We start from the raw sequence: 27,261 nt of genomic DNA, 5'->3' as shown, positions 1-27,261 counted from the left end.
ACGATGAATGGCTAGTTACATTGCTACTCTCCGGTCTACCAGAGTCCTATCAACCAATGATTATTGCTATTGAAAGCTCTGGCATGAAGATAACTTCAATTTCTGTGAAATCAAAACTATCACAAGATGTTAAACAATCTGAAAGTGACTCAACAGTATTCTCAGTCAACAAGAACAACCACAAGAAACAAAGTAAGTAAGGGAGCTACACTTGTAATAAGTAAGGTCATAAAAGTCCTCAAATGCAAATCCAGGACCAAGAATGTTCAACAAATAGCAAGTAGTTCATCATATGCTGTTGTGTTTGAGGCAACATCCAGCCAAAATGACCCATGGCAAGTGGCTTCCGGTGCATCGTCACACATGACAAGACGTAAGAACATGCTTGAAAATATGACGGCTCCTGTCATACATAAAATCAGAGTCGCAGACAACAAAGTATAATCTGTGCAATGTTCAGTACAAGTGAGGTTGGACCATTATGACGATGAAGGTCAAAACAAAAAGGTGCTTTTTACAAAAGTATTATGTGTTCCTAAACTGGCAACAAATCTATTGTCTCTAAGTCAGATTATTTGCGATGGTAGCCAAATAAAATTTGACGGAACAAGCTGTGTTATTATGAACAGCAGAAGTGATGTAGTACCTTCCCACTGTGGCTTTATGTGAGGGTCGACTGGAACAGTATTAGGATTAGCATTAGTCATTTCAAATCTGTTTAAAATTTGTTCCGTATAAATACTAAAACTACTACTAAAACTCTTTTGGGTGTAGAGTCGAATTTTGCATTCCAGCAGCGAGGGAATTGTTTTAACCCATATAGTGACTTGTTCAATTTACATACCATGTTTTCGTCATGATCCAACCCTTCTTGTTAAGTCATAAATAGGTGTGTTCAAGTTCTCCATATAAAAATGCTGTCTTTACGTCTAGTTACTTGATTTTGTGATTATTTTGTACAGCCACAGGTAGTAACAATCGTATTGAATCTCACCTGACTGTTTGTGCAAAAGTTTCCTGGTAATCAACACGTGACATTTGACCATATCATTTCACACACAGATGTGATTTGTAACGTGGTCATTAAATAAATGAATCACTGTCATTAAAGTTATTATAACAAATCGAAAAATCATCTCGATATTTCTTTTCTCTGTCAATTTGTTGACACTTTCGATTAAAACAAATATAAATATATTAAAAATATAACTGAACCACAATTGATGTAATATTAATACTATGAAAGAAACAAATCAAATTTACTTGAAAGAAGACAACTTTTTTCTAAATTACATATTTCGAATAAGGTTTAATTGGACATTGGATGTTTCGTTTATATTTTAACGTCTGGCATATGTCACAAAGAAACGTAATCTTAACAACATAAATGTTATTTTCTTTTATTTGATAAACAAAATTCCTTCATTGCTATTGAAACTTGAAAGTTCGCAAAATGTCACTCAATCCTACACCCACTCCCAAATGTTCGTTTAGTTTTGTAATTAATAATTAATTAAAATTTTATTTATGTGTATATACATCTAGTTATCCTGTTTTCAATTTCATCCCTCACGTCGTCGGTATCACATATTCAAACTAAATTATAATAGTTGGAACTTCTTTTAGCAGCAATCTATTCTAATGGAAATATAAAGTTAACAAAGTTAACAAAAACAATTTCTTTTCACATGTTAATTATCTATCAGAATCACAGACAGTTTTTGTATGTCGACGATAGATCTGCAACTAATTTGATTTCCGTGACTTTCAGGACAAGTAATCGACATCTCCACAATAATGGCATCAAGTTGCCATTATTGTAATTGTTTAAATATTCCTAACGAGTTCCTATGGAGTCCGCACGTTTTGACAACTCTGGGAATTTTGACAGCTAATGTGATAGTATTTCGTTCTTCTTAATTGTTGTACTTATAATCGCGATACCGATTATGGAAAGAGGTTATTTTATACGACAAAACATCACAGAACCTGGGATCCTACAGCAGTATTTGTGTAAAAAGCTACTTTAATGTGTGGGCAAAAGCACCAAGATATGCTCCAGCTTTTCTTTTACATTTACCCAAATTCATTGTGGCTTGAGCCGAACCAACTTTTCTAGAAAAACTACCGCCCAATCTATTACTCATTTTTAAATTTCAAACACATTACATATTACTGTGTCGTTGGATGTGGTACCGCTTTCCTTTCTGCCAATAGAACCTGGATTTGGGCCTCCTTTTCCTTTTCTTATTTCTCGGCTCTTGTCTTTTAATAGGAACTTTAATAGGGTCACTAAATAAAAACGAAAATATCACTACCAACACTCTTCCGTAGTTGCTACCGAAACTTGGTGAAGCCGACAGATACGTGGGATACTCTTATAATTTACATAATCGCAACCAAAATGGACGATATTACCCGACGCGAATGGGAGATCGTCAACAACAACTCACAAATTCCAAACATGGCGGATATGTATAAATTTCTAAAAGGGCGTTGTGAGCTTTTAGAGAAACTGGAACATGAAAGGTCTAAAAAGCCAAAGAACAAACCATTCAAATCAAGCGCATATGCCACTGTGTCTGTCAAGGTCAGTGGTTATTATTGTAAAAGGGATCATGCAATTTAAAACTGTAATAAATTTAAAGGGCTCTCAATAAATGACCGTATCTCAGAAACTAAAAGGCTTAAGCTATGTCTAAACTGCTTAAGACAGGGACACAACACAAAAACATGCCATTCACGTAGTTGTCGAAAATGTGGCAAAAGGCACAATACCTTGTTACATATTGAGACACATGTTACCAGTGAAACTGTCACTAATACTGAAGTGCCAGTTACCATTTCTAATCATTCGGTGGCAAATGAACACAAACAAGTCTACTTATCCACGGTTTTAATTCATGTAACTGATGCACAAGGCAACAACCAAGTTCTACGTGCACTACTTGACAACGGGTCCCAAAGTTCATTTGTGACTGAAAGGGCTGTTAAAATGTTAGACTTAGATAAACATAAAACCAATATTAAAATTTCTGGTATTGGTCAAACTGTACCGGAGATTCAATATCAAACGATAGTCAACATTTCTTCTACTCACGGTTCATTCAAAAAACGCGTTTCATGTTTCATTATGAATCAAATCACAGAACCCATACCTTCTACTACAATGGAAAGGTATAACTTCACAATTCCAAATCATATACGTTGGCAGATCCTACATTCAATATATGCAATGATATCGACATCCTATTGGGTGCCGACATATTTTGGAAAGTTCTACGGCCTGAGCATATTTCACTGGGAAAACATAATCCTATGCTGCAAAACACGTCCTTTGGGTGGATCGTTATAGGAGGTTATAGTAATGAAAACCAAAGGCATTCAGTTAATTGTTTAGTCGTAAACAAAACTGATGAAATCGTGAAGCGTTTCGGGGAAATAGATGAAGTAGAGATTCGTATCAAACAGTTCTGCGAAAATCAATCAACCAATCTGCGCGATCGCCTAAATTTGGAGGTATATGGGAAGCTGGTGTTAAAAGCTTTAAACATCACTTGAGGCGAATATTAGGCAATGATAAGTTTATGTTTGAAGAGTTTTATACGGTAATGTCACAGATTGAAGCAGTTTTAAACTCGCGTCCAATAAGTCCATTATCAACAAATCCAGATGATTTATCTCCGCTAACGCCGGGTCATTTTCTAATTGGCAAATGTTTAACTTCAATTCCCGAACCTGTCCTTTCCCACATTCCTGTCAACCGACTCAATAATTACCAGCGACTGGATCAACTGAAACACTACTTTTGGCAACGTTGGCAAAAAGAGTACGTGTCCGAACTCCAAGCCAGGTTGAAATGGAAACAAGCGGGTCAACACATCCTCAAACCATGACATCTAGTCATCATTAAGGACGATCAACTGCCCCCTCTACAGTGGCGTATGGGACGCATTCTTGAGTTACATCCTGGTGAAGATGGAGAAGTGCGTGTAGTGAGTGTAAAAAGCAGAACCGGTGTGCTAAAACGAGCAATTTCGAAAGTGTGTGCGCTACCTTGTGATTGACTTTTCTATTATGACTCCTATTCTGATCTCCAATGTATTAATTATATTATTTGTCTATTGAAAATTGTATTTTCAAGGCGGGCGGCATGTTAGAGCATTTGTCAACATTGGCAACGTCTAATGCGCAACCCCCTCCTTTTTACTTACTTTTAAGTTAGCTCGAGAGCAACACACAACGTTCAGATGCTCCGAGCAAAATAAACAGAAAAATCACAAACTTGGCAGTTTTATTAGTCCAGCACATACAAAACAACTACTTTGTTGACCTTTAAGTTATGTGGTTAATTTAATATAAGTTTGGTTGTTAATAAATGGTTTCGACCCATTGTCGATTTTTTTAACCTTCAACTATTCAGTGGAGGAACTTAAAAGTTATATGCAACATATTTTTTTAGGAAACACATTTAGTGATTACAGTACAGATTAAAATTTAAGGAAGAATTACTTCGGCACTAATCTAAAATTATAATTGCTATAAACAAGCTTCATTCTCAGATGATAGATGAGTTGAAACCTAGATCCACACTATGGAAACATTTCCATAAAATGAAAGTACCTGCTATATAAAGAGATAGATATGTGAAACTTCAACGGGAACATTCCAGTCCTCAGCCTTTTTGGTAGAACTTTTGAAGACGGTTTCTTGGTAATGCTGTTTTCTTCTTTATTGTAATTTTTTCTTGTACTTTTTTCGGATTTCTTGGATTTCTATTCATATTTCATAGCCTCAGAGAAAATATTTCCTGATGTCGTCAGGTTTTGTCGTGACTCATTTCATCTTCATTTATATGACGGTAATCAGCCTTTCCATGTGAATGTAACTCCTCGTGCCCAACGAATCGTCGAAATACTTTAAAAAAGATATATAAAATTAATATTAAAGATTAATTTTATTACATATACCAATTTTATTTGTTTTTCGTTTAAATTAAATAATTTAATTGTGTGTGTTTTAACATAAAATATGTCATTAATTATAAAAATCTTGAATACAGATGAAAATTATACTTACATTTAAATCCAATTCTTACGCCACTAGAATCTTTACACCATTTGCCTTTTGCATCGTACTTTAAGATTTCAATCTTAATTTATTCTGAAAACAAATTAATTAGGTATTAATGTGTTGTTTTAAGGAGCGTCATATACATGAAAGTACTTATTCTTTGTTTAGTTGGGAATTCCTGTAAGTAAATTAATGAATTTAGACAAAAATATTCACTAAAAATAACAGTTTGATACGATCTGTTTCATTTCTATAAACAAGTATTTCTTCTGATTATCATTTCCAATGAGGCAGGGACTCATTAATAAAAGCGAGAATTTTTAACTAATAATTTTGAATTGAAGCGTAGGATCAACTTCAGAGAGATGTGGTTCGTATGAAATAAAAGTTTGAAATGATTAAAGTTTGGTGGTAAACAAGTAAAGAAAACTTTTTGGTCTACCTGATTTTATGAACAAAATTGAAATTAGTTTATGACAACGAAATTCAAATGTCTACAAATGAATAACGAATTAATAAATAAAACATTGAAATTTGTTTATGGGAACGGAATTCAAATGCCTACAAATGAATAACGAATAGTTAATGTTATAAGCTCTTTAGAGAACAACTTAGGAATCTTAGTTTTTAATTTTTTTACATGTAGATAAAGTAGGAACATATTGTATAAAATTTCATAAGACACAATCAACCAATGATAATTGATAGTTTAAAGTGTAAACTTCAGTACTCATGCAAACACTATACTTACTCATCATTGGTCCAATTCACTCGAGGCAGGATATGTTAGAATATCTAGACATCGTGTATAACGGTTGTGATGACAACGGAGAATAAAAACAACAGAAGAGCGTAGTTATAGAAACATAGTTAAGTTGTAACAGCAGAGTTAGTTGTATACAGCCCACCAATGTTGTAAGATAGTCAATAAGCGTTTTACTGAGTACCTTGCATTATCATTCCACGTCGCCTTGTAAGCAGGCATGTTCTAACTATTAACTTTTGTATTTTGACCTTAATGGAAACAAATACTTCCAGTGCTTCCGTGTCCTTTCGGAGAGCACAGGGGTGCGTTGTCAGGATTTCGAGACCACCTCCATAGGAGTATCCCACTTTGTGGAAGACTTCTGCGCTTTGGAGGTGTGGGGTGGCTGGTCGGGAGGAAGGATTGGTGTTAGGGTTAGAAGTAGGAGTACTTCCAGGATTTACCGATGGTATCTGTAGTTTAGCAGACAGCTTACTGCATTACTTACTTTCATTCGTTGTAATTCACCCTCTAGTTCCGAGATTTTAATCTTAACGTCTAGTTTTCGGGTACCTCTTGGCACTACGCCGTTTTGATTCCGATATTGTGGACGGATCGTCACCAACAAATCGTTCTGCTGATAACACTAGTGATTCACCTTCGATAGATGATAGTGCCATATGCGCATCACATTCAGGTGCATAATTACCGTAACGTTGCGGTGCCTTTCCTACTCTCCCGCTCTTTCGTTGAGTTACCTCGCTGATACCCATGTTATCCAAATAAACGCCGTTACCAACACAAGCCAAATTAGTACTGTGGATTTCTCCAGTTTTATCAGTACGCGACTGTTCATCATCATTTGGTTGAACTGCTTTACCGTCACACGTACTCCCACTATCTGTAACCGCCTCTGAACCGATTATCTCTACTAACTTTGATCGATTTAATATCGATGATTCATTGAATGTTACATTTCGACTAAAAATCAGCTTCTGTTGTTCAATATCCCAAAGTTGATACGTACCAAACGTCGCACCATAACCAAGCATAATACATTTTGTTGCTTTTGCTTGTAATTTCAACCGCTTTTCATGTGGAATATGATTGTAACATTCAGAACCAAATATTCGAAGGTTTGACAGCTCCGGTTTCTTTCCAAACCAAATTTCTGCTGGTGTCTTGTCTTTAAACTGCTTTCCAACCGCGTTCGTTGGCGATCGATTTTTGATATAATTTGCCGACATAATTGCTTCATTCCAAAACTTATTTTCCATCCCACTGGCCAAAAGCATTGTCGTAGCCTTGTTTTGCAGCGTTTCATTTAAACGTTCAGATACTGAACCAACGGTGACTAACATCTGAATACCCTTTTGTTTGCAGTATTCTTTAAATTCGTATGACGTATATTCACCACCGCCATCATGTCTCAATTTTGACACCTTTGAGCCATGAAGTGCCTCAGCCATTGCAACAAATTCCTTGAATTTACCAAACGTTTGACTTTTCTTTCTTTTTCACTTGATGCAATAGACCATGGATGCTCTCGAATAATCATCCATGAATGTCACAAAATAACGTGACCCATCGTATGCATTCGTTGGATACGGTCCACAAACATCACTGTGAATCAATTCCAAAACTCGCAATGAACGTGTATTTGAATTTCTTGGAAACGGTGAACGAACATGTTTTCCAAGTACGCACGATTCGCACAACTGTGTATCCTTTTTTTTTACGTTACTCATACCAATAGCCATACAATTGACTAACTTTTTCATGTCATTTCGATTGAGATGACCAAGTCTAAAATGCCATAAATTCTGTGATATTGTATTCAATTTATTCACTCCTGTAAATCCCGCAAACACATTGTTGTCAACGTACAAAGTCACTTCATACATTCTTCCATTTACGCGTCCGACAAACTTTTCGATACCATTCAGCGATACATAGGCATAATCACCCTCAAACACAATTCGATATCCCTTTTGTGTTAGTCTTCGGATTGACATCAAGTTGCATTTCAAATCATTCACGAATAGAACGTCCTCCATTGTTTTTACCGATGTGTCACCATGGTGAAATGTTTTAACGAGAATGTCACCACGTTGCTTTGCAACAATGCTTTGATTTTTCTTGGCAACCGAAATGCTTATTTCGTCAATTGGTTCCAAATTTATCGAAGAACATCTTCTGATTCACCATATGCTGAGTCGCTCCAGAATCTAAAACAAATTTTATTTCCGCGTAATTACCGCTATTCTGCTGCAATTGAGCGTTAAATGCCTTCGATTCTGCCAAATTCTCTTTGGTACCATCTTCAGCAATTGCATACATCGATGAACCGCTTGCTCTGTTTGCGCTTTCTCTATTTGACCTCTCTTTTTTGTTTTTATTGCGAAAACATTGAGCCTATTTGTGTCCAGATTTTTTACACAAATGACATATAATTGTCTTATTCCCAGCAAACATTGCTCCAGGCTCAATTGATTTACTTGAACCATTTCCACCAGTCCGCTTATTGTACTCATCCATTAACCGAGTTTAAACAAATTCCACAGTGAACTTTGATTGATCCATCGTTTCCGATGGTGTCACTAGGTTATCATAACCTCTTGGCATAGTAATCAACAAATGTACAACCACATCAAGCTCTTCCATTTTAGCTCCCGTTGAATTTAACTCTCGAATTCTCTTACCAAATTGCAAAAGGTACCTTATCATATCATCCGACTCATTGTATTTCATTGTCAGCAATTGTTTTCGTAATAAAACTTGCGACGCCACACTTTTCCTTTCGAAAATCGTGCATAATGTGTCGAACATGTCCTTTGCCCGAGCTTTTTCGCGAACATACTCAAGTTGGCTATCATGAACTGACTGTCCTAATATCGAAACACATTTCCTTTCATTCAACTTAATCGTAGGATGTTTTGTCACATCTTTTTCCGCTGTAAGAATGACCTCCAACGATTCCTCGATGAATCTTCTCAACTCCATTTCATCAAGAAAAATTCCCACACGATATTTCCAATTGCTAAAATTCGTGCCATCGAATTGTTGAATTTTTAGAATGTTATTTACAGTAACGTTCGCCATCTTTGTCTGTTGCCTTCACCACAATTGACTTTCAACCTCAATTGTATAACTTTATCCTGCACGCACTGGGCCCATAATCTCAGAGAATATGCAAGAAATTGCAGTAATTTATTCAATCAAATAATTGAAATACAAAGGATGAATCAACAAAAAAGACGGCTACTACTGAGCTCTTGAGCTGTTTCTCTCAAACTGACTCTCACTGTTTCTTGATCACCAAGTTTACCTCGGTCGCCTTCATTTGTCAATTGTTATTGTTTTTTAACATACTTTATTCTATTTTATTGTTTATATTAACGTTATGTCTAGTAACTCCATTTGGGGGTCTGATGTCGGTGAGGCGCTTTGCCGAATTTTGCTGTTGTTACTTACTTTAGACAGTTAACTCTTTCGGAACTTGGAACGGAGTCGTGCTCAGGGTTTACCGGGCGGTTGACCTTTCTTTCTGCCAAAAGAACCTGGATTTGAACCGCCTTTTCCTTTCCTTCTTTCACGGTTTTTGTCTCTTAGTAGGAACTTCTTGTGGAACGGAACTGGCGATGTGCCGTCCGGTTCCAATAGGATTCGGAACCACTCGACCTTTTGCAGGCACACTTGCTGTTTTCCCATTTCATTATCGCTAATTCGGTTATTAAACTCTTTATAGTACGAAAACAAAAATTTAATTCAGTTGTCTCTTGGATTGGTAACAAAGATTACCAGACAAGTAAACAAATTTTTTCATTTGTCTGAATTTGGTAACTAACTAAATTCAGACAAAGGAGGGACACTAAATAAACACAAAAATATCACTACAAACACTTTTGAAAACTGAGGTGTGAGTGTGATGAGAATAATAGTCGATGTTACAAGAACACTGATCGTTTATTATATTATTACAAAGTGTGCTAGAAACGTCAAAGACTAAAAACTAAGAACTAAAAACCCTGCGTAGCATGACGCTTGCGTTAGGGCATCTATACAGAGGGTTCCAAGTATCAATGTGCAATTTCATTCCTTAACAAACACTTGTCCGTAGTTGCTACTCAAATTTGCATAAATGACGATTGTTACCGCTGCCATTGGTAACGACAGAAAGGTCTCTTATTGTTAGCGACTTTTGTCAATTGTTCAAAGTGCAACCAGGGAATATTGTTGATAGTAACAATTTTTGTTTGAGTTGTTCGTCCTTCTTCTGTCTGAATTTAGTTATAATAGTTACCATAATCGAAAGAGAAGAGTTGTTAACGCTAATCCCAAATCTTTATCCCAACCAGCCACCCACACTCCTGCAAAGTCTTCCAGATCCAAAACTCAGGAACTCGGTCACCCCCAAGGAGGTGATGTCGAAATTGTCTAACTACGATTCACCCCACCAGTTATGATTCATTGTTCAAATTTATGTATATCGAATTGTATTAAAGTATTTTAAACCAAGTACACTAAGAATTAGAAGAGACTTCTCATAGAGAAGAAACTTTTAAATTGGTTTGGGAAAAACCAGCGCTAATGATTAGCCGTCTCAGATCTTAGTTTCGGTTAATATTTTTTGACAGCTCATTGACAATCTTGGCAACTGATCTTTGTGTAATTTCGTTTTGTTTGGTGTTCAATCCTATAATGCTCTTTGGCGAATTACTGAGAGAGGTTATTTCAATTTGTCAAAATATGCGGAAAGTGGGAAGGTCCTAATTATGTGATGTGAATTTATAAGTTTAACAGAATTGAAAAAAAGCAGCTAAAAAAGATGTTTAAGCTTTATTATTATCTTATCAAAGAAAATATATAAAATTTTGATATTTGTTAGGAATAGCAATGTCTAATTAACAATTCACACACTTTTGTCGATGCATATTCTTCAGACAACAAAAGTTTGTTTTACTTTTGATTAATAAACATATCGCCTTCATTGCTGTTGAAACCTGAATATGTACAAAATATCATTTGATTTCAAAACTGATCTTAAACAATTATTTGATAACTTCTTACAATTTCGTCATTGGAAAGAAAAAAACAACAAAAGAAATAAGTATTTACACTTCGTTAGCTGTTCACTTTTTAGCCTTCAATGCAGACACAAATCTAATATTTTTGTTTATATTCAAAAAGTTAATTATAATTTTGTCCAGATTGATGTTTTCAATGAACTCAGAAGTCTTGATTTATCTAGTAATAGAGGTCCTTATGATATTCCTTCTACAGTATTGAATGAATTGTGGATTCTCATTAACAAAGCCTCTAACACTGATATTTAAAATGTTTTTAAAATCTACTTTATTTCCTAACGTACGTAAAAAATCGTTTGTTATACCTACCTTAAAGGATGGAGGTAGTTTACTTGTTGTTTTCCAAAATTGTCCAAAAAAATCATTTCCAAAATAATTATGCCATAGTTCCAAAATATTATAAGTGAGAGTCAACATGAATTTTGCAAATGTAAATCTTCTGCGACCAACCTTCTTATTTATAACCTCTCGACAGTTGGTGCTCTTGAAAATCATTTACAGGTTGATGCTGTTTATACAGACATTTAAAAGGCATTTGATAGAATCTGCCATGATTTATTGTTTGCTAAACTAAATGGGCTGGATTTGACAAGTAATTTTTCCACTGTAAATAATCATAACGATTGTAATGTAAAGTGATTAGTTTTTATAAAAAAGTTAATCAACACCATATTCGCAAGTTATACTTTAGATAAAAGATATTAATGTAATGTGTTTGAAATTTAAAAATGAGTAATAGATTGGGCGGTAGTTTTTCTAGAAAAGTTGGTTCGGTTCAAACTACAATGGATTTGGGTAAATGTAAAAGAAAAGCTGGAGCATATCTTGGTGCTTTTACCCACACATTAAAGTAGCTTTTTACACAAATACTGCTGTAGGATCCCAGGTTCTGCGATGTTTTGTCGTATAAAATAACCTCTTTCCATAATCGGTATCGCGATTATAAGTACAGCAATTAAGAAGAACGAAATACTCTCACATTAGCTGTCAAAATTCCCAGAGTTGTCAAAACGTGCGGACTCCTTAGGAACTCGTTAGGAATATTTAAACAATTACAATAATGGCAACTTGATGCCATTATTGTGGAGATGTCGATTACTAGTTCTGAAAGTCACGGAAATCAAATTAGTTGCAGATCTATCGTCGACATACAAAAACTGTCTGTGATTCTGACAGATAATTAACATGTGAAAAGAAATTGTTTTTGTTAACTTTGTTAACTTTATATTTCCATTAGAATAGATTGCTGCTAAGAGAAGTTCCAACTATTATAATTTAGTTTGAATATGTGATACCGACAACGTGAGGGATGAAATTGAAAACAGGATAACTAGATGTATACACACATAAATAAAATTTTAATTAATTAGTAATTACAAAACTAAACGAACATTTGGGAGTGGGTGTGGGATTGAGTGACATTTTGCGAACTTTCAAGTTTCAATAGCAACGAAGGAATTTTGTTTATCAAATAAAAGAAAATAACATTTATGTTGTTAAGATTACGTTTCTTTGTGACATATGCCAGACGTTAAAATATAAACGAAACATCCAATGTCCAATTAAACCTTATTCGAAATATGTAATTTAGAAAAAAGTTGACTTCTTTCACGTAAATTTGATTTGTTTCTTTCATAGTATTAATATTACATCAAATTGTGGTTCAGTTATATTTTTAATATATTTCTATTTGTTTTAATCGAAAGTGTCAACAAATTGACAGAGAAAAGAAATATCGAGATGATTTTTCGATTTGTTATAATAACTTTAATGACAGTGATTCATTTATTTAATGACCACGTTACAAATCACATCTGTGTGTGAAATGATATGGTCAAATGTCACGTGTTGATTACCAGGAAACTTTTGCACAAACAGTCAGGTGAGATTCAATACGATTGTTACTATCTGTGGCTGTACAAAATAATCACAAAATCAAGTAACTAGACGTAAAGACAGCATTTTTATATGGAGAACTTGAACACACCTATTTATGACTTAACAAGAAGGGTTGGATCATGACGAAAACATGGTATGTAAATTGAACAAGTCACTATATGGGTTAAAACAATTCTCTCGCTGCTGGAATGCAAAATTCGACTCTACACCGAAAAGAGTTTTAGTAGTAGTTTTAGTATTTATACGGAACAAATTTTAAACAGATTTGAAATGACTAATGCTAATCCTAATACTGTTCCAGTCGACCCTCACATAAAGCCACAGTGGGAAGATACTTCATCACTTCTGCTGTTCATAATAACACAGCTTGTTCCGTCAAATTTTATTTGGCTACCATCGCAAATAATCTGACTTAGAGACAATAGATTTGTTGCCAGTTTAGGAACACATAATACTTTTGTAAAAAGCACCTTTTTGTTTTGACCTTCATCGTCATAATGGTCCAACCTCACTTGTACTGAACATTGCACAGATTATACTTTGTTGTCTGCGACTCTGATTTTATGTATGACAGGAGCCGTCATATTTTCAAGCATGTTCTTACGTCTTGTCATGTGTGACGATGCACCGGAAGCCACTTGCCATGGGTCATTTTGGCTGGATGTTGCCTCAAACACAACAGCATATGATGAACTACTTGCTTTTTGTTGAACATGCTTGGTCCTGGATTTGCATTTGAGGACTTTTATGACCTTACTTATTACAAGTGTAGCTCCCTTACTTACTTTGTTTCTTGTGGTTGTTCTTGTTGACTGAGAAAACTGTTGAGTCACTTTCAGATTGTTTAACATCTTGTGATAGTTTTGATTTCACAGAAATTGAAGTTATCTTCATGCCGGAGCTTTCAATAGCAATAATCATTGGTTGGTAGGACTCTGGTAGACCGGAGAGTAGCAATGTAACTAGCCATTCATCGTCAACTGCGAAACCAATGTTTCTGAGCTTGTGAGCAGTACACATAATTTTGCTCACATATTTCTCTACGTTTTGACATTCAGTAAGTGAAGTATTATAGAGATCACGCAGCAGCCCATCACAGCGTGTCAACAAAGAGTCATCAAATACTTATGAAAACGTATCCCATACTTCTTTTGCAGTACTACTCTCTTGCATGTGCACGTAATTTATTTAGTCAACTAGTAAATTTATCTTAGTTTTTGCCTTTGTGTCTCGTTTTGTGTCCACAATGACACATGTGGTGGGGTCTATGCAGTTAATTATCTCGGCCGGTTAACTTTTCAATTAATGCCAATTGATTGTTTGCTGATAATTTAAGAACCCTTATTCCAGATGTTACGAGAAAACACTTTTCAATTGTCGTATTGACGTTTTAGGTTAACTTCATTACTTTTCTCAGTAAGTAAGCCATTCTGGGCTTCCCTGGGCTTTTCTGGCTCCATAACCTGTTAATTTTTCTTAAAAGAATTTATTATTTCAGAAGAAAAACTTATATTTAAGAATTTTGTGTTAAAATTACAACTTAACTGTCTACAGGCACACAATTCAAATTACAATTTTAACAGTTTATGTGTAGTTTCAGTACACTTCTACAGGTCATCACAACAGTTACAAATGGATTCCCAAGAGGAAATGAAACATTATTTGTTTTAAGATGTGTTATAATTTTTCATTCTTTATAATAGCCTAAGCTACATTGCGCTGTAAATTAAGAAGAATGCTTCAGGTAAACTACTTTTGGTTAACAAGACAGCATTAAATTAACTGAGGAATGCATATTATCGGATTTTGTAAGCTGGGTCAGCTCGTTGATTAATATTTATGTGATCCCATTTTCCGCACATTTTGGCAGACTGAAATATCCTCTTTCTGTAATTCGCCAAAGAGCATTATAGGATCGGACACCAATCAAAACAAAATTACACAAAGATCAGTTGTCAAGATTGTCAGTGAGTTGTCAAAAAATACGAGCCGAAACTGAGACTGAGACGTCTAGCCATTAGCGCTACCAAATAATTCCATTCAATTAGAAACGTTAAATAATTACTTTAATAACAAGGAGTTTATTTTCTATGAGAAGGCTCTTCTAATTCTCAGGGCACTTGGTCTAAAATACTTAAATACAATTCAATATACATAAATTTCAACACTGAACCATAAATGGTGGGGTGCGTCGTAGTTACACAATTTCGACATCACCTCCTTGGGGGTGACCGAGTTCTAAGAAGTTTTCTGAGTTTTGGAGCTGGGAGACTTTGCAGGAGTAGGGGTGGCTAGTTGGGACAAAGATTTGGGATTAGCGTTAGGAGTAGGGGTAACATCAGAGTTTACTGATAGTATCCCTAGTTTAGACGACAAAGCTGTGTAAGCACTCTTTCACTCTCTGTATCTCACCTTCTAGTTCCAAAATTTTATTCCTAAGAAAATCGGGTACCTCTGGAAACGTCAGCAGACTTTTGGGGTTTATTGAGTTTTTCACTTAGCTTTTCTTTTTTCCGGACCCTACACATAGTTTATTGGTTTAGTAACTGAGGTTACAAGCCAAATTAACAACCCTTCTCTTTCTATTATGGTAACTATTATAACTAAATTCAGACAAAAGAAGGACGAACAACTCAAAAAAAAATTGTAATTTTCAACAATATTCCCTGGTTGCTACCCACACTTTGAACAATTGACAAAAGTCGCTAACAATAAGAAACTTTTCTGTTGTTATCAATGGCAGAGGTAACGATCGTCATTTAACCAAGTTTCGGTAGCAACTACGGAAAAGTGTTGGTAGTGATATTTTCGTTTTTATTTAGTGACCCTATTAAAGTTCCTATTAAAAGACAAGAGCCGAGAAATAAGAAAAGGAAAAGGAGGCCCAAATCCAGGTTCTATTGGCACAAAGGAAAGCGGTACCACATCCAACGACACAGCTAGTTATTGTAAAGCCTCAGTTTTGATCGGTTACCTTAGAGTACATTAGAGTACCAATTAATTCTCTGTATCGTGTGGGGTCTTTGAATGGTTTTAAATCTCTGTTAAATTATGAGTGGCAGTCATACAGTGTTTTAATTGGATTGCAATCTACCATTCTGAATTTCTCTGAAATATATTTTTTTTGTTTAAGTATTACTCCTTTCTTACTTTGGTTAATTTCTATTCTAAAGAAAAACCTAGCAATCTTTGATCTTCAATTTCTCAGCTAATTCCCTCTTAGTTTCATTACCAGTTTGATTTTCGACAGTTCTTTTGTACTCCTTAAATTTTTCAAAAACTTCTCTCTTTGACTTAAGGAAAAAACCTGGCACCACCTATTATATTCGTCTATTAATGTAAGAAGATATCTTGATCCACCGCTGAATCTGACTCGCATTGGTCCGCAGATATCTGAATGAACAATATTCAGTAACTGCTTACTTCTTCCTTCTCTATCAGTAAAGGGTTTCCTTGCTTGCTTACCTCGTTAACATTGTCACACCACATGGGTAATTTATCATTATCCAGTTTATTACCGTGTACCAGTCGCTTTCTGTACAAATCCTGTACGCCTTTATAATGTAGGTACTCTAGTTGTCTATGCCACAGGACCATTTTGTTTGAATTTCTATGCATTATTCACTTGTAGACATTTGAATTTCGTTGTATATAAACATATTACAATACTTTTCATAAAATCAAGTAGCCCAAAAAGTTTTCTTTATTTGTTTACAACAAAACTCTAATCAGTTCAGACTTTTATTTCATAAGAAACACATCTTTCTGAAGTTGCTCCTACGCTTCAATTCAAAATTAATAGTTAAATATTCTCTCTTTATTAATGAGGTTCTTCCTCATTGAGAATTGTAATTAGCAGAAATACTTATGTACAGTAGTGCTAGAAATGAAACCGATCTTACCAAACTGTTATTTTTAGGGAATAGTTTTGGCTAAATTCATTATTTATATTTACAGAAATTCCCAACTAAACACAGAATAAGGCTCCATAAAATAACACATTGATTTGTTTTCAGAATAAATTATGATTATTTTTTTATTGGAGCAAAGAGGGGGAAATCTACAAGACGTAGTGCCGGACTTTACCGACTAAAAACCCCTCTCCGGGCAATGATCCGAAGATCATGACCTAAGAGTAGTTAACCATAAAGTTTTAGGAAAATAGAAGGGAAAACTAAAGAGGTACGTAACAAACGCTACATAGTAAAGAAAAGATGTTCAAAAGAGACGCAGAGGTCTAGACAGCCAAGAGACAAGGTCTCTTGTATCTGTCGGATTCACAGGGTTGGATATCATGCAAGCATGCAATCTCCGGATTAGAGTGTTGAAAGATAGATCTCCGGAGGTTGAGGGCATGCTATACCAAGAAACCGTCTTCAAAAGTTCTATCAAAAAGGCTGAGGACAGGAATGTTCCCATTGGAGTTCCACATATCTGTCTGTGTATAAAGAAGGTACTTTCAATTTATGAAAAGTTTTCCATAGTATGGGCATACGTTTCAACTCAAATAACATCTGAGAATTAAGCATGTTTATAGTAATTATAATATTAGAATTGTGCTGTAGTAGTTTTTACTTATATTTTAATCTGTAATTTATGACGGAAAATGTGATTCATAAATAATTATATTGTGTATATCTGTATATTTTTCCACTGAATAATTGTATGTTGAAAAAATCGGCAATGTGTCGAAACCATTTTATAACACCAAAGTAATATTAAGTAGTTTTATTTGTAAAGTTATGTTATATTTAAATATTTGGGAATCTCATTTATGGTCATCCACTGTAGGTTGAAATACAAGGATGAGATTGATTCGAAACAGTTCTACCATCAAAAATATTATAGCAAATTGAAAAATCATCACGATATTCCTTTGCTCTGTCAATTTGCTGAGACAGTGGATTAAAACGAATTATAAGAAAAGATATAACTGAACCACAATTGGGTGTTATATTAATACAATGTAAGAATCAAATCAAATATGCTTGAGAGAATACAACTTTTTTATAAATTACATAGTTCTGACATATGCCATAAAGAAACGTAATTTGACATGTTATTTTCTTTTTTGACAAACAATTCGTTGCTATTGATACTTGTTTGCAAAATGTCACTCAATCACACACTTATTTTTTAATTACAAATTAATTAAAATTTTATTTGTTTTCAATTCTATTCCTCACCTTATAGTAGTTGAAACTTCTCTTAGCAGCAATCTATTCTAATGGAAATATAAAATTAACAAAGTTAACAAAAACAATTTCGTTTCACATATTAATTACCTGTCGAAAATACATGTCGACGAGAGATCTGCAACTGATTTGATTTCAGTGACTTGCAGGGCTCGTAATCTAAACCTTCAGACGGTAAGTTGCTATTTTTATAACTGTTTAAACATTTCACCTTTTTAAATCAAGAGTAAATTCACGTAGTTGATTCTTTCAGCTTGAATAAGTGAGCGACAGATTTCAACTATGCACTGAATTTTTCTCCTTCACCTTTAATTATCACCCTCAAACAACACTAATATACCAATCTTTCCATATTTGATAATTTTATGTCGTAAATTATTAAGATTCTTCATGTCTGGATGACAAGTTCAAATAATGTTAACACAATTTATAAACCAAATCATGAAATAGTGATTTCTATTTCACAATTTTCTGGGGAAATAAAGATTTGAAATCTTTGTTGGGTTGAAATTTATAATTAATAGATTTATCTGTTGCAGTTTTGTTAAAACTTTCATCTACTTTAGTGCATATATATTTTTAGTGTTTCCGTATTTTCTTGGGAGTAGGCATGTTTTGACAAAACACTGACAACATCATCGAGAACTAAAGTTGTAGTATTTTCGTTCTGCTTATTCGGTTACCATATAATCGCGATACCGATCATGGAAAGAAGTAATTATATACAATCAAACATCGCGGAGCCTGGTATCCTATTAAGCAGTATTGTTCTAATATATCTGTAATAAGGTATATCATAATTGAAATGAAAGTTTATGCTCTTATAGACATTCAAGAAGTGAGACACAATTTACTTGCTTTACCTGTATGCTCCATACTTGCTTCAAAAATATGTTAAAATCGTGGTAGTAACTCTCCATATGCGTTGGGATGTAGATGGAGTTCTTAGATACTTTATTTAAATTTGCATTCTGTAAAAAGAAATAATTTTTGAGGGTATTGCAAAAATTATCTTCAAAAATTGATTGAATAAATCATATTGTAGAAGAGAATGAAAAACACAGTGACCAAAGATTTTTTTGAAAGAAGGAAAATAACGGAGCGATTTTTAATTAGGGATGTCTCAATTTGATTATACGGCGTTGTAGTGCGTTGATTCAGTCAACCAAAGGGGCGGTATATATAACACGATATTTTACACTAAATACCCTCTGTACTCTGTAATATTGTATAACTTTGGTTAACTTTCGATATATATACAAATCGGGATTTTTTTTTACAGTTTCTAAGACATTTTGGTGTTTTGTTAATATATCTTATCTCCTAACTTTATTTAAGTGAACTTTAAATATAATTGGTAATATTTTGATACAGCAAAATAAAAGCCCACGGGAAATTTTCATGTGGCTTGATTTCCGAGTATTTCATGATTAATTAACACTATTTGAAATCAGAGCTCTGAAATAGATATATTTCGTTATTAATGTAATTGTTACAATATTCCGCCTTGATTAACTGCAATAAATTATGGATCTAAGGGAATCCAAATTTAAAAAACAATAGAACACTTGTTGTAACCTAGCAACTGTTATTTACAACTGTTCCCAAAACTTAATTTAAAATATTAACAATTTCATCATTCAAGAGATGCTGTGAAACTTTAGAACAGTAGGTGTCTCACCATTCAAAAAATCAACAACTACATACACGCCATTAATTTATTTCAGATGTAATTCATAAGGAATAACACATAATGTCTAAGGAAAGTCAAATTTGATGATTAACATCAGTGAATCAAATTTAAATGGAAAATGTGTGTGGTTTAAATTAATGGTTAAGACTTGAATAATACTATATGGAATAAATAATGAAATTATTTATTAACAATTTCTTAAAACGAGAGAATAAGTTTTTGAGAACTCTGGTTCTGTACGTGTGTTTTGACAACTAACTGTCAACTGATGTTGGAGTTATTTCATTTTGCTTGTTGGACGATTTTATAATGGCCTTACCAAGTACACAAAGTTGTTCTTCTAAATTGTCGAGATATTCTGAACACAGGATCCTATAATAATAATCGAGGAGCTATTTTCCTGTCACAGTTAACTGTGTAGCATTCTGCTGATATAATTTAATTTACAATGCGAAAAAATATCTTATTCTTGAAAATAAAGCTTACGCTATAACAGAGTCAAGAATTGAGACGCAATTTACTTGGAAAATCATTTATTTAGAATACCGATCAGACATGTAGTAGATGTTAAGATTCTGCATATAGCATATAGATAAACCAAGTAAATTGTGTGTCACCTCTTGAATGTTTATCTTTCTTTTCAGTTATGTTATACCTTATTGCACGGTAAAGTAGTTTTTTTAGAAAAATACTACTTAAAATGATCCCAGGTTCCTATAATCGCGATTATAAGATTAGCAACTAATTAGAATGAAAATACCCCAACATGCCCAAGTAGTCTAATTTGTCAGCCAGTTATCAAAACTTGCGTAGCGGTTACGAGCTCTCAAGAAAACGTGGAGACACTTAAAATATATATGCACTAAAGTAGATGAAAATTTCATCAAAATTACGAATGAGCTATTAATTATAAATTTCAACTCAACAAAGATTGCAAATTTTTACACAGAAAATTGTGATTTGATTTTGTCTATAAATTGTGTTGTCATTATTTGAACTTGTCATCTAGACATGAGGAATCTAAATAAATTTTGACATAAAATTAGCAAAATTAGAAAGATTGGTATCTTAGTGTTGTTTGAGGGTGATAATCCAACCAAACGTGAAAGAGAGAAATTCAGTACCTAGTTGAAATTTGCCGCTCACTAATTCTTGCTTAATGAATCAACTACGTGAATTATTTTTTGATTTAAAAAGGTGACATATTTAAACAGTTACAATAATAGGAACCTATTGTCCGAAGGTTCCGATTACGAGTCACTGAAATCAAATCAGTTGTAGATGTCTCGACGACATTTATTTTCCATCAAAGGAATACTGTCTGTGAATCTGACAGATAATTAACATGTGAATGGAAATTGTGTTCATTAACTTTATACTTAAATGCAGAAATATATTTTGCTACTAAGAGACGTGGGGGATGAAATTGAAAACAAGTAACTTGCCTGATGTATATACACATAAATAAAATTTTAATTAATTAGTACTTACAAAATTAAACGAACATTTTGGAGTGAGTGTTGTATTGAGTGATATTTTGCAATCTTTCATGTTTCAGTAGCAACGAAGGAAGATTGTTAGTCAAATAAGAGAAAATAACATTTATGTTGCTAAGATTACGTCACCTTATGATGTATGTCAGCCTGTCCAATTATAGGCAAGAGTTATAGTTAATTCAATTAAACCTAATTCGAAATATGTGGTTTGGAAACACGTTGTCCTCTTTCAAATAAATTTGATTTGATCTTATATTGTATTAATATTACATCAAATTGTGGTTCAGTTATATTTTTTGTTATAATTCTATTTGTTTGAATCCACAGTGTCAACAAATTGACAGAGCAAAGAAATGTCGAGATGAGTTATAATAACTTTAATGGTAGAACTGTTCCGAATCAACTTCATCCTTATATTTCAACTTACACTAAATGACTATAAATATGGTTCCCAAATATTTAAATATAATATAACTTTCCAAATGAAACTACTTTGCTTAAGTTTTGTGGTTAATTTAATTAATTTTAACCTCCAATTAGTTAGTGGAAAGAAGTACTTAAAAGATATATGCGACATAATTTTTTAGGAAACACATTTACTGATTACAGTACAGATTAAATTTTAAGGAAGAATTACTTCGGCACTATTCTAAAATTATAATTAGAATAAACAAGCTTAATTCTCAGATGTAGGATGAGTTATAAGGTAGGTCCATACTATCGAAACATGGGACTTGAGATGGCGATCTGTGGTACAAGAATTGAACTTCTATCCAAAGAAAATTTCGACACGAAGCGGATTCAGGTAGAGACGTTACTTACCAAAATCGATACCTGGAATTTCGTTAATGAAGTATCAAAGTCAGTTAAATGTCAGGGTGACAAAAAAGTGAATCAGCGCTTAAAACGTGTATGTAAATAAGATAAAAAGGTAAATGCGGCCATAATCCTATGCATAAGCCCATCGGACCTCAAGAGTATCAAAGGATGCGAGATTTCCAAAGATGTATGGCACTTTTGAAACAATTATTTTATATATTTTATATATTTTATATTATTTGATTAAGTATAAATAAAATTGGATAACGATAAATTACCCACGTGGTGTGGCATATATCAATGAGGTAAATATGCAAGGACACCCTTTACTGCCAGAGAATTAAGAAGTAAGCAGTTACTGAATATTGTTCATTCAGACATCTGCGGACCAAAGCGAGTTAGAACCAGAGGTGGATCAAGATATCTTCTAACATTTATAGACGATAATAGTGGATGGTGCAAGGTGTATTTTCTCATGTCAAAAGGAGAATTTCTTGAAAAATTTAAGGAGTACAAAAGAACTGCTGAAAAACGAACTGGTAATGAAAGTAAGAGAGAATTAGCTGAGAAATTGAAGATCAAAGAATGCTAGGTTTTTTTTGGAATAGAAAATAACCAAAGTAAGAAAAGAGTAACACTTAAACAAAAAAATATATTTTAGAAAGTTAACAGAGATTTAAAAATGTTCAAAGACTCCACACGATACAGAGAATTAATTGGTACTCTAATGTACTCTAATCCAGCCGATCAAAACTGGGGCTTTACAATAATTAGCTGTGTCTTTCTGACAATCGAACCTGGATTTGAGCCGCCTTTTCATTTTCTTATTTCACGGTTTTTGTCTCTTAATAGGAACTTCTTCTGAAATGAAACTGGCGATGTGCCGTGTGGCCCCAATAGGACTCTGAAGCACTCAAACTTCTTGCAGGCACGCTTGCTGTTTACTCATTTCATGACCGCTAATTCAGTTATTAAACTGTTTATAGTACGAAAACCTAAACTTAATTCAGTTGTTTCTTGGATTGGTAACCAAGGTTACCAACCAGGTAAACAAATTTTTTTATTTGTCTGAATTTAGTAACTAACTAAATTCGGACCAATTCAGTTACCATATTCGAAAGAGGAGAGTTGTTAATTTGGCTGGTAACTTCGGTTACTAAATCAATAAACTATGTGTGTGTGAACTATGTGTAGTGTCCGGAAAAGAGACAAGCTAAGTGAAAATCTCAATAAAAACCAAATGTCTGCCGACGTTTCCAGAGGTACCCGATTTCCTTAGTGTTCAAATTTATGTATATTGAATTGTATTAAAGCATTGCATATTCTTCAGACAACAGAAGTATGTTTTACTTTTGATTAATAAACATATCGCCTTCATTGCTGTTGGAACCTGAATATGTACAAAATGTAATTTGATTTCAAAACTGAACTTGAACAATTATTTGGTAACTTACAATTTCGTCGTTGAAAAGACGAAAACTACAAAAGAAATAAGTATTTAGTCTTTACACGTGAGCTGTTTGTTTCGTTTTTTAGCTTTCAATGCAAACACAAATTTAAGCAATATCGTTTTGTCATGAAAATATTTTGGTTTATATTCAAAAAATTATAATAATTTTTTTCAGATTGATGTTTTTAATGAACTCAGAAGTCAGATTTATCTAGTAATAGAGGTCCTTATGATATTCCTTCTACAGCATTGAATGAATTGTGGATTATCATTAACAAAGCCTCTAAAAATGGAATTTAACTTGTATTTAAAATGTGCTTTATTTCCTAATGTACAGAAAAAATCATTTATTACACCTACCTTAAAGAATGGAGATAGTTTACTTGTAACAAATTTAGGCCTGTATGAAAAATGTTTTGTATTCCATAATTGTCCAAAAAAATTCATTTTCAAAATAGTTCGAAAATATTATAAATGAGAGTCAACATGGATTTTGCAAATGTAAATCTTCTGCGACCAACCTTCTTATTTATAACAATTCGACAGTTGTTGCTCTTGAAAATCATTTACAGGTTGATGTTGTTTATACAGACTTTTAAAAGGCATCTGATAGAATCTGCCATGATTTATTGTTTGCTGAACTAACTGGGCTGGAGTTGTCAAGTAAGTTTTTCACTGTAGATAATCATAACGATTGTAATGTAAAGTGATTAGTTTTTTAAAAAAAATAAATCAACATTATTTTCGAAAGTTACACTTTACATAAAAGATTTTAATGTAATATGTTTGAAATTTAGAAATGTGTAACAGATTAGGCGGTAGTTTATCTAGAAAAGTTGGTTTGGCTCAAACTAAAATAAATTTGCGTAAATGTAAAAGAAAAACTGGTGAATATTCTGGTGCACTGATTGCAGAACAATTTTTAGATGGGATGGACAGTAATTTAGCATATAAATTCCAGCTTAAAGTATGCGTTATTGTTGAAGAAGAAATAATGTGTAGAAATAGTTAATCTTTCCATTTCTCTGTTAACATCAACTATTATTGACTAGTAATTAATAAGTCAACTTAGTTGTCACGCCCTTCCATATTCTGTCATTGTCAAAACTTTTCAGGTTATTCATCAAACTCTCTAATACCCTCAAAAATTATTTCTTATTACAAATTGCAAATTTAAATAAAGCATCCTAAGAACTTCATTTACAACTCAACGCATATGGAGAGTTACTACCACAATTTTAATATATTTTTAAAGCAAGTATGAAACATATAAGTAAAACAAGTAATCGTGTCTCACTTCTTGAATGTCTATAATTTCGTAAGCGTTCCTTTTAATTATGTTGCCCTTGTTGCACTATAAAGTAGATTTTTAGAAAAATAATGGTTAATAGGATTCCAGGTTCTGCGATGCTTTGTCGTATAAAATAACCTCTTTTTATAATCGGTATCGCGATTATAAGATCAGCAATTAACCAGAACGGAAATACTTCAACATTAGTTGACTAAGTTGTCAGAAAGTTGTCAAAACGTGCGTACTCGATAGCAACTCTCACGAAAACGTGGAGACACTAAAAATATATATGTAATAAATCAACAAAAGAATGCTATTACTTATAAATTTCTACTGTAAAAAGATTGCAAATCTTTACGCAGAAAATTGTAGAATAGAAATCAATATTTCATGATTTGGTTTAAAAGTTGTGTTGACATTATTTGAACTTGTCATCCAGACATGAGGAATCTAAATAATTTTCGTCATAAAATTAGCAAATATGGAAATATTGGTATCTTAGTGTTGTGGGAGAGTGATAACCCAACCAAAAGTGAAAGAGAAAAATTCAGTGCATAGTTGAAAATTGTCGCTCACTAATTCAAGCTGAAAGAATCAACCACGTTAATTTACTGTTGATTTAAAAAAGTGAAATATTTAAACAATTACAATAATGGCAACTTTTTGTTTGAGGATTTCGATTACGAGTGCTGAAAAATCACGGAAATCACGAACATTCAAGTTTCAGTAGCAACGAAGGAATTTAGTTTATCAAATAAAAGAAATGACAGTGTCATCAAATTGACAGAGAAAAGAAATATCGAGATGATTTTTCGATTTGTTATAATAACTTTAATGACAGTGATTCATTTATTTAATGACCACGTTACAAATCACATCTGTGTGTGAAATGATATGGACAAATTGCACGTGTTGATTACCAGGAAACTTTTGCACAAACAATCAGTTCAATACGATCGTTACTATCTTTGGCTGTACAAAATAATCACAAAATCAAGTAACTAGACGTAAAGACAGCATTTTTATATGGAGAACTTGAAGACACCTATTTATGACTTAACAAGAAGGGTTGGATCATGACGAAAACATGGTATGTAAATTGAACAAGTCACCATATGGGATAAAACAATTCCCTTGCTGCTGGCATGCCAAATTCGTCTCTACACCGAAAAGAGTTTTAGTATTTATATGGAACAAATTTTAAACAGAATTGAAATGACTAATGCTGATCCTAATACTGTTCCAGTTGACCCTAACATAAAGCTACAGTAGGAAGATACTACCTCACTTCTGCTCTTCATAATAACACAGCTCGTTCCGTCAAATTTTATTTGGCTACCATCGCAAATAATCTGACTTAGAGACAATAGATTTGTTGCCAATTTAGGAACACATAATACTTTTGTAAAAAGCACCTTTTTGTTTTGACCTTCATCGTCATAATGGTCCAACATCACTTGTTCTGAGCATTGCACAGATTATACTTTGTTGTTTGCGACTCTGATTTTATGTATGACAGGAGCCGTCATATTTTCAAGCATGTTCTTACGTCTTGTCATGTGTGACGATGCATCGGAAGCCACTTACCATGGGTCATTTTGGCTGCATGTTGCCTCAAACGCAGCAGCATATGATGAACTACTTGCTTTTTGTTGAACATTCTTGGTTCTGGATTTGCATTTGAGGACTTTTATGACCTTACTTGTTACAAGTGTAGCTTACTTTGTTTCTGTGGTTGTTTTTAATTTTCTTGATGACTGACAATACTGTTGAGTCACTTTCAGGTTGTTTAACATCTTGTGATAGTTTTGATTTCACAGAAACAGAAGGTATCTTCATGCCGGAGCTTTCAATAGCAATAATCATTGGTTGATAGGATTCTGGTAGACCGGAGAGTAGCACTGTAAATAGCCATTCATCGTCAACTTCGAAACCAATGTTTCTGAGCTTGTGAGCGGTACACATTATTTTACTCATATATTTCTCTACGTTTTAACATGCAGTATGTGAAGTATTACAGAGATCATGCAGCAGCCCATCACAGCGTGTCAACCAAGTTTTATCCCATACTTATTTTGCAGTACTACTCTCTTGCATGTGCACGTAATTTATTTAGACAACTAGTAAATTTATCTTAGTGTTTGCCTTTGTGTCTCGTTTTGTGTCCACAATGACACATGTGGTGGGGTCTATGCAGTTCCACAACTTCTCTTGCTGTAGGTATGTTTTTAGAGCAAATCGCCACGTTACGTAATTATCTCGGCCGGTTAACTTTTCAATTAATGCCAATTGATTGTTTCCTGACAATTTAAGAACCCTTATTCCAGATGTTACGAGAAAACACTTTTCAATTGTCGTATTGACGTTTTAGGTTAACTTCATTACTTTTCTCAGTAAGTAAGCCATTCTGGGCTTCCCTGGGCATTTCTGGCTCCATAACCTGTTAATTTTTCTTAAAAGAATTTATTATTTCAGGAGAAAAACTTATATTTAAGAATTTAGTGTTAAAATTA

This window comes from Aethina tumida, chromosome 1 (assembly GCF_024364675.1).
Source record: "Aethina tumida isolate Nest 87 chromosome 1, icAetTumi1.1, whole genome shotgun sequence".
In the NCBI taxonomy this organism is placed as follows: domain Eukaryota; kingdom Metazoa; phylum Arthropoda; class Insecta; order Coleoptera; family Nitidulidae; genus Aethina; species Aethina tumida.
The sequence above is the reverse complement of the archived record's forward strand: the minus strand, read 5'-3'. Positions refer to the sequence as shown.